The 10129-nt window shown below is 35.5% G+C and overlaps 1 protein-coding gene across 2 annotated transcripts in view; it reads right to left on the reverse strand.

Moving 5' to 3' along the window:
- Positions 1-9792, reverse strand: part of LOC148949531 (transmembrane channel-like protein 7) — a 51884-nt gene extending 42092 nt beyond the window's left edge. The window contains exon 1 of one of the 2 annotated variants that reach the window (XM_089093557.1): positions 9712-9792. The gene's annotated coding sequence lies outside the window, so the exon portion shown is untranslated. The remainder of the gene's footprint in view (positions 1-9711) is intronic. The other variant, XM_089093558.1, reaches the window with a different exon arrangement.
- Between the last annotated feature and the right edge of the window lie 337 nt (positions 9793-10129).

Here is a 10129-nt window from a genome sequence, read left to right on the forward strand (position 1 = left end):
AGCAAAGGGTATTTTTCCTGCTAGACATTGTTTTTTTTTTTTAATGTGTGTTTTTTTTTTCAAAGCATGTTTGTAAACTTTTGGCTACTAGGGCTGTGGTTTCCTCTTTGCTAGGTTGCTAAGGGGCTGATAGGGGTAGCACTTTAAAGGACAGATTATAAACCTCTGGTTGTTGGTTTTAGACCATACAGATTTGTACTGTACCTTTTCCATGCTTCCCAGCAGTTCTACCCCAGGAATCCCACTAAAAAAAAATTAGCAATTTTTAGTGGTGTATGGGACTTTAGGATAAAGTTATCAAGTGAATTTACAAAAAGCACATAGATATGATCAAGAGCTTTAAAATGAGTAATAAAAACATCTCTACAATGCTGCAGTAGACTTCTACTCCTGCTGGTAACCCTACAATCTATAAAACCTACTACGGAGATGGGAGGGAGAGTATACAAGAGGGAGGATTATAAAACCCAGGAGTAAGGGTTCCAACCATGGAAATTATGATATTAAATTTTTGTGCTTACTAGCATTTTCACTCTTAATATGGTAGCAAAAAGTACTATTTTTTTACTGTTATTCAGTCACCATTCCTGAATCAGCAACAAATAGCAAATTTTTCTCATTAGACAGTTTTTTTTACACGTCTTTTAAGTTTTTGGTTACTACAGATATGGTACCAAGAATTGCCATTTTTGGTGCCATAAGACACTTTATGATGGTGTTATACACACTTTATGATAAAGTAGGCAATAAGATAACCTAGACCTCAAAATTTTATTACCACTTGATGTGGCTTTTTAATGCTCTTTTCAACGACAGATCCACAAAAAGCATGTTTAAATGATCAATAGCTTTGAACTGAGCATATAAACATCACTCTATTATGTTCTCTGTGTGCTAGTTCTAGTGGCTGTAATTGAGAGAGGAGTTGCACCAGTGCCCCCTAGTTTCTTGCCCTGCCTATTTTATGAGAAATACATTACTTTGGAGTCTATTTAATTGAGAATTTTGTTTTTTCATTAAAAAACTAGAAAACGAATCCAAAATACACTTTTTCTGATACCATATGACACTTTATGATGGTGTTATCAAGTCAAATTGATAAAAAAGCAATTAGACATAAAAATTGGTTTTTCAATGAGGCCAACATCTTCCTATGATGTTGCCAACGTGGTGGTTCTAGCGGCAGCAATTGAAGGTGGGAGGTGTACCAATGCCCCCTACTCTCTTGCCCCTGTCTAGATTTTGGAAAATAGTTTTTTTAGAGTTTTTTCATTCAAAAAGACCTTCTGTTGGTATTGTTAGTATTTGTACTGAAAAAACTGGGAAAATAACCCAAAGTACACTTTATGAGTTCTATATAGCACTTTATGATGGTTTTATCAAGTCAAATTTATGAAAAGCAATTAAATATAAAACTAACAGTACTTGTTAAGAATCCACAAAATACGCGAGATATTGTATAGCAAACATGATAAAAAAAAGAAACTAGTCAAGCAGGTTCTTTCAACAGAGAATTCCTATGCCTAGTATTGCAAACAGTGATTTCTCACTCTATTTACAATATTTAAACTTTAGTTTTTTGGGGTTGAATGGGGAAAAACGGCACCTAAGTTAGGTTAGCTTACATATTTAATATATGCTATGCTTTACCCCCACCCCACCCTCCGAATGTGCAAATATATAGCCCAAATTTGTTTCTAAACTATTATATTTTCATCCTATTTTGTTTTATTTTATTAGCATTAACGAAACTTCACTTCTCGCGAGTATCTGGATTCTTAAAAAGTACCAAACTATCTTTAAATGACTCCTTAAACAGCTCTCTTTGATGTTCAGTGCCAAGCTCAACCTTTCCATCTGAGAAATGACACCCAGACTACACTTTTAGGGTGCCATATTATGATGAGGTGACCAAGTCAAACTTATAAAAAGCAATTAGGTATAAAAATTAGCCTTTAAATGAGCCTGTAGACAGCTTTCTATGATGTCCTGGGACCCTGCTAGCAATGAAGAAAAAATAAAGAAAAATAGATGACACATCCATGCTACCCATGCAAAAAAGTGATTTTCTTGTTGTTCAAGGTGGAGGACAGTAAGTTTCCTACATTGGATTTTGAATAATGGTGATTCCAATGGTATGCTTTTTGTTTGGATTCAATGCTATTCTTGCAGGATTTAGGCACTTTTTAAAAATTCCTGTAAATTTATTTTCAAAATGACATTTACTTTCATGTTTAATTGAAACAATACTTACCATCCCTGAATCAGCTACTACTACTATTAACAACAACTCACCACAACATCAAGCCATCCAAGGCCAACACAGCTATGCACACTCCTCCGCCATCCAAATCTATTCAAAGCCTCCCTCTTTACACCCTCCCAAGAATTTCTATTTCCCTTAAATCCTTCTTTATGACACTCTCCCACCCCAACCATGGACGACCTGTTTTCTGTCCCTAGACAGTTAGCCAAAAAGGACAATCTTCTGCAATCAGACATTCTTCATCTGCAGAATGTGCCCAAGCCAACTCAACCTTTCTCTTATTATAGCCCCAGAAAGCAGGATTGAACCACTCTTTTTGTAAGGCCTACTGTTTGAAATACAGTCAGTCAGCCAGGTACCCAGTACAATCCCTAGGCAATTTCTCTGGAAAACATCTAGCAAATCTTCATCTGCTTTTCAGAGTGCCCATGCCTCAGAATCATATTTGACTAGTGTCATCACTGTAGTTTTCAATATTCTAATCTTGGTTTACAGACTAATCTTCCTATTCTTCCAAGCTTCTTTTTTACTGTGAAGAAACACCCTGAGCCTTGGCTATTCTAATTTTAACATCTTCACTGGTTTCCCTGTCTTTACTAATAATACAACCGAGGTGAGTGAAGCTGTCCACCTGCTCAATCTGTTCATTACCCAATGTCACATTTTAATCTTCACTTATTCCTAAGCCTTAGCAATTTAGTCTTCTTAACATTAATTTTCAAACATATTCAAGCACCTTGAACTTGCAAAACCACTAAAAATTCATTCATTTTGTTCACACTTTCATCTAGGATGCTTAAATTATCAGAATAATCTAAGTCCAGGAAAGTTTTTGCTTCCCATTTGATTCTGTGTTCTCCTATTGCCTTTTTCTGTGCTCCTTATGACAAAGTCCATTGCAATGGTCAATATGAAGGGGGATAGAACACAACCCTTTTTAACTTCTGATTTAATACAAAACCAGCTGCTAACCTCATTTCCTACCTTAACTGCAGCAATATTATTCTCGTACATAGCACTAATCACTTTAATGTATTTTTCTGGTATACCATACAAGGATATGACCTTCGCTAAAGCTCTTATATCAACTGAATCAAAAGCTTGCTCAAAATCTATAAAACTGAGGACCAAATGTGTTTGATAGCTCAGGCACTTCTCAATTATTAACCTAAGAGTGAAAATTTGGTTGACACGTCCTTTATCCTTTCTACAACTACACTGTTCTTCTCTTATCACTTTGTCTACAGCCTCTCTCAGTCTAAATAGTATCATATTACTAAGTAATTTGCTACCTACAGAGGCCAGGCTAATACCTTGATAATCACCACACTCACTCTTATTGCCTTTCCTATACAAACAATACAGTGGTTTAATTATAGTTTTCCTAAAATCACTAGGTACTTCCCCTTTTTCAAAAATCATATTCATAATCTTCAGTAACTTATTTCTAATTTCAGAGCCACCATATTTGAGAAACTCATTTACCACAGTATAAGCACCTGGGGCCTTATTATTTTTTAATCCTCTTAGTACTGTTGTTAATTCTTCCTTACAAAACTGATCTTCCTCCACACCCATGTTATCAAAGACTTTTTCATTTTCCTCCAGCTCTATCTTGGTTTAGCACATTCTCAAAATATTCTGCCCATCTCTCTTTAATTCTTTCCATATCACTACCTGCAGCCCCATTCCTATCTTTAACTGGGACAAGTCCGTATTGACTACTCTCTGTCAGTTTATCAAAATGCCAGTGCTGTATTTCGCTTTTATGCCATCTAACTGCATCTTCCAGATCCTTGGCAACTCCAGTTCACACCTCCTTAGTTCATATTTTAATGTTTTCTCTGCTTTCTTTACATTTCTTTATTTTGACACAATCTACCACTCACATATTTTTTGTACAAGCAGCTTCTCTCTATTAAACATAAAGCTTATTCACTAATATTCCTAGCTGTATTCCTAACTTTCTTCCCTAAGACACCATCAGCAACTTCACAAATTGTTTTCCAAAAATTAGTCCATCCATCTTCTACAGAAAGTTTCTCTCGAATTCTCACCCTGGAGTCTGCCAATATCATAACTTCCTGGGAGGTAGTTACCCTTCCAAAATTTCAGCTTAAAATTAACCCTAGACACTACTAGATGGTGATTTCTACTTTTAACATCAATAACAGCACTCCTATACACCCTAGTATCTTTTATTGATCCTGTCAATCTCTGGTTTACAATAACATTATGAGTAAGGTTTGCTGTCTTACCATCATGTGAAAATCATGTCAACTTATAGGCCATTTTATGACCAAATGCTCTACTGGTTATAACTAGATTGTTATACCTACAAAATTACAGGTGTCTATAGCCATTACTGTTTTCCTTTCCTACCCCAGATTTACCTAGGCTAGGATATCATCTATCCCTATTTCTACCAACCTGGGCATTAAAATCTCCTAATAAAAACACCATATTTCTACCAGGGCTCCTATTTCTACCATTTGCTCCTGTAACTGTGTAAGCAAAATTCATTCTGAGTCACTAGCCTCTATGTCAGTTGGCTCCACAGGGGCATATACTACTATAACTGATGTTGTGGACTTTTTAGTAATAAAAAGAGCAATTAGTATTCTATTATTACTACCTTCCCAGCCTAAACAAGACTTAGTAACTTCCTCATTCATCATGAGCCCTACTCCCTGTCTATGTACCCCATCATTCCTGCCTGAGTAAATAAATTCTATATCACCTAATTTCATGCTTCCTACCCCAAGGATGAGTTTCTGAAACACCAAATAAGTCCAATCAAATTGTCTGAATTTATCAGTCAAAATGTCAATACAATATCTATTTTTTAATGTTGTGACATTCCAAGGTTACAATTTTCATACTCTTTAAATCACAGGAATTGTTTGGCCTCAGGAAAAGCAATGGTCCCAGATACTAGTGCAGGATGGGGACTAACACATCTTCTCAAGTATACACTGAAGCACTTAGGCTGGCTTAGAACCAGACAGCAAGAAATCCCTGGGACCTCCAGTTGAATAGAGGCTTTGGGCAATCCTGAGTCCATCTTGGTCACACGAAAGTTTTCAGCACCTGGCAATCCTCTTCTATGAACAAGAGTCAAAATCCTGCACAGACAATCTCAAGCCTATTACCTCCAACTAATTATACATTCATGCCCACAAATATTATGCTACTACAGGGAGGCAGTCCATAATAGATAAATTTGCTAGGAAGAGGTTTTTCAGTCCAAAAATACCTGCCAAAACAGACCAAGCCCAGAAGAATCATCCATTAATCAGAATCCTGTGCAAATACTGTGTTGTTTACTAGGTTATAATTTCCTTGTGGGGTTCCATTCCAAGTAGGAATAGAGTTAACTGCAAGGTCCCCAGTCTTGCAGGTACCTTAAAAGGGTTGAGGCAGCCCTTTGCAAAGGCCATTGTCCACAGATCTGGATCATACACCCTGTTGCAGTTGTCCTCCTATAGAAGATCCTCCCATGATGGTATTCTGCATCACCATGCAATTTAACCAATTACTGTGAGAAGGTTTGTAACCCACAGGACATGTCCACATACCAGTAGGCCTGCTGAGTGTACGTTTGAGGGGCCTTCTTCCTCCTCCACCTGCATCTATGGCCCTGGATGAGGGTCCCCTGTTTCTATTATGCACCCCCAGGGAGAAGCACCCTATCACGGCCTGGGGGAGGCCCCTACTGAGCATTACTCATAAATCTACTATGGCAAGCCTAATTAACTAACTTTTAACAAGGGCTTTGGAGTTGGAGTTTTAGGAAAATTTTGCTAAACAGAGTTGGAGTAAAAATTGGTGAAATAAGATATAAACAATACTTGATGGAGAGAACTGAAAAAAAGGCATGATAGATGATATAATTCACATGTAAATTAATCCTCCATACACTTCTGCAAAGGCAGCTTTGGTCCCCTTTCATCTTTGAGGGTCCATAAAGTGTACTACCTGAGTCTTTTATCAAGAATAATTACACATTTTTAGTAGCCTCTGGTATTTCCCACCGGTTTTGCTTTAAAGGTTTTTGCATTGTGATGACAGAACAATGAAATGGGCAGGGGTAATGCTTCAATGGTTGTTTGCTACTCAAAGAGTTAAATAACCTAGGTAGGTTCCCCTGTAAAGAGTTTACCAGGGGGTCCCAATTCACAAAAAAACAGTCAGGCAAAGATTTGAAACTGATGACACAAAGTAATGTTCAAAATCTAGGGGTGCAAATCATTTGAAATAACAGTAATACTTATGTAATTGGACCATGTTGAAACGGTTTGTAAATAAAAGGGGTAAGCTTAAGCTACAAGAATTAGCATTAATTGTTCCCAAGCAATGTTAGCATGATCATAACTTTGCCTACATTTTCATTGCTTAGAGCTTTTATAAATGTGGAATGTCAGTTTTTGCCATGGCTTGTCATTTGTCATTACAATATACATATCTCCAAAACTTAATTCAATGCTTAAAGGATGCAATATCACTGAAAGAGGCAAATAAAAGCTGTCCCAGAGCTAAAAACCTGTCTTAATTAGTGTAGTGACTTGTCTTAATTGACAGGTAAGAGCAACAAGGATCCTTGTTTAAGCATTAACATGAATAAGGTGAGCATTACTAATAATGCTGGTATTTTATTAGTAGGCAGGCAACAGGCAAGAATGTCAAGATACCATTGAAAAACAGGTTTCCACAGCATAGTGAGTTATTACTCACTCCATGACAAAGATTTAAACTTTAGTTTTTTGGGGTTAAAGGTACCTAGGTTAGCTATTAAATATATGCTATGCTTTACCCCCCCCCCCCCCCTTAATGTGCAAATATATAGCCCAAATTTCTTTCTAAACTATTTTATTTGTATCATACTTTGTTTTATTTCATAAGCATTAACCAAGCTTCACTGCTTGCATGTTGCCTGGCAACTAATAAAGTACCATAATGCTTAAGTAGAACAGTGTTCTATGGTCTGGTTCCATTGCAACTGAACCCTATGTTACTAAACTCTCATGCAACTCATCACCTATCTTGGTTTTACACAAAACCACATGCTGATACAAGTAAAAAGGTACAACTGCACAAAAGTCCTAGCAAAATAGCCATGCTCTAACAAGGGAAGTGGCTAATGATTCCAATGGCTCAAAATTGTTTCCCTTGGTGTTTTTCATCTCAGAAAAGGTGTTTTTCAGACAGAGATCTTCTTTCTGGTCAGTTAGAGTAATTAAAGATTGGAATTCGTTACCCAAAGAAGTAGTTTCAGCACCAACTCTAAACAGCTTCAAAAACCATCTTGACAAGCATCTACAGAAAGAAGTGTTTCTTCATAATACATAACATACAAAAGTGATATGACTTTGTGCATAAGGTGCACTATGTTGAGCCAAGATTAGAGAGTGCCACAACAGGATATGATATCCTAGTAAGAGGCACTGTTCCTGTAAATTATCCTGTAAGTAATGCACCCTGAAAATTTGAGCTATAATGCAAAACATGAACTTTACTTTAAAGTTTGCCTCTACCTCACCCTGTTTGGTGTAAGAGGGTTGAAAATTACTTAAGATGATCAAGAGCTAAAATGAGCATCATAAAAATTGCCAATTAATCTAAGCAAAAACAAAGAAAAAGACAGATCTGGCCTACCATGAAAGCTAATTGGCCCTACCCACTTTATCTTATAGGAGCTTTATTGTTAACAGAAAAAAAAATTAAAAATTTTTGGAAAAAATATAGTCTACATTTGTTAATAAGTAGATCTGAATTGTTTTCAAAACATATTTCCTTCTTAATAGCCTTAGATGTACATTAATACCAAGCAAATTTGAAAAAGAAAACAAATAGCCTAACACAAGAACATTTTGGTAGGCTAGAATAAAAAACCAGTATTCAATTGAACAAAACTATGTAAAACTAAAACCCCTGCATCTTGTTACAAAAGAGGAATTGAGAAGAATTGTATTTATGAGAGAAAGCCTAAAAATCTAACATATAGCCTATATCAATATGGTTACTATTAAAATTATTTAAGATTAAACACTTGAAATTATCAGTTTACAGACTTACCTATAAGGAAATACTAATTATCCTATTTTGATGTAGCCTATATATCCTTTTAGTATTTCAGTTTTTTTCACATATTAACAGAAAGCTGATTGGTAAATATCTACCAAATCATATTATTGACTTACTCATAAAGTGAATATACCACTTGATGCCTTTTTTATGCTGATTACAAATATAATAATCATTTCTATCAGAAATGAATTACAGCCCCCCCCCCCCTATCTGCCAATTCAGGGTATATATTTATACATTTGGGGGGGATGGGGTAAAGTTTAAACTTACCTCCTATTTACATCAAAAACAAAATTTGCCACCACCCCCCCTAATGTAGAAAAATATACCCTGAATTTGTATATACAGGGTGGGGGGGTCTGAAATTCATTTCCGAAAGAAATAATTATTATATTCGTAATCAGCATAAAAAAAAGGCATCGAGTGGTATATTCACTTTATGCATAAGTCAACAATATGATTTGGTAGATATTTACCAGCTGATTTTCTTCTGATTCTAAAAATATAACTTTTATTACTTAATATTTATTCTATTAAAAACAGATATTAAACACCTTTTGGTCAATATATACCAAATCATATTATTGAGTTAGGACTAAAGTGAATACACCATTCAATGCCTTTTTTTATGCTGATTACAAATATAATAAGCATTTCTCTCGAGAATAAATTTCAGCCCCCCCCCCCCCTATATATACCCATTAAGGGTTAGGTATAGCCTATATTGGGGGGGCTGAAATTCCTTTCCAATAGGAATGCTTATTATATTGGTAATCAGCATAAAAAAAGGCATCGAATGGTGTATTCACTTTATTTGAAACTCAATAATATGATTTGGTATATATTGACCCACATTTTTTCTTTTCAATTGATTGCCAGAACAGAGACCACATTTTATGCTGACAAATTATTGGTGAAAACTTGACCAAGAAGGCAGTTTTTGCTACTACCCTCACATTGCATCAAGCTGCAGTAAAATAGGGGTGGTCCAAAAAACCATTGCTATTATTCAAAAATGCCAAAGAAAAATGGTCTTTCCCAAAAAGAGGTCTTTTACCCTATACAGCATAGAGATAGCTATCTGGTCTATTAGCTAGGGAGCCTGGATGCAATTCTGACAGCAGCAAATATTATTAAAGAATTTGATTGTAAACTATCTTATTCTTATAGTCCAATTTTACTAGAAATAAAAAATCCCTTTGAAAAGTTGGGACAATGGTAAGGTGGCCAATTTTGTCTTGAGCTAGGCTATACATTTCTCGTTTAGCAATTGAGTTAGAATGTTTCTAAGAAACAACCAGACAAAATACTTATGGCACAATAAAAATTACCACTTGGCAAAGTAAAACCAAACCTACACAAAGCCATAGAATTTACCAAAGTTGTTCTTATATCTTTATCCCATATTCAGTTTGCTTCTATTCTCTATAGTCTTAAAAAATAATAGACTTTTGAATTTATTAACTAGGGAGCGCTTTAGCATTAATATGGTAAATATACAATGCTAAATTTTCGGGAAGACAATTCGGAATCTATACAATAAAGAGTTTCAGCAATCTATACTTTTCATGGACATCAAGGAAAAAACTATTTACTATCAAGACAGTATTATTAGTGAGGATGGTAGATGCAGTGACAATGTTAAAAATGGAATAAGCCAAGGCCCAGGTGTTTTTTTCATAGTTGAAAAAATGTCTGAAGAATAGGAAGATAGGTCTGTGAACCAAGATTAGAATACAAAAAACTACAGTGATGAAAGTGGTCAGGTATGATTTG

The sequence above is a fragment of the Artemia sp. Qi Xiang Cuo genome, chromosome 8 (genome assembly GCF_049724085.1).
Source record: "Artemia sp. Qi Xiang Cuo chromosome 8, ASM4972408v1, whole genome shotgun sequence".
Taxonomy (NCBI): Eukaryota; Metazoa; Arthropoda; class Branchiopoda; order Anostraca; family Artemiidae; genus Artemia; species Artemia sp. Qi Xiang Cuo.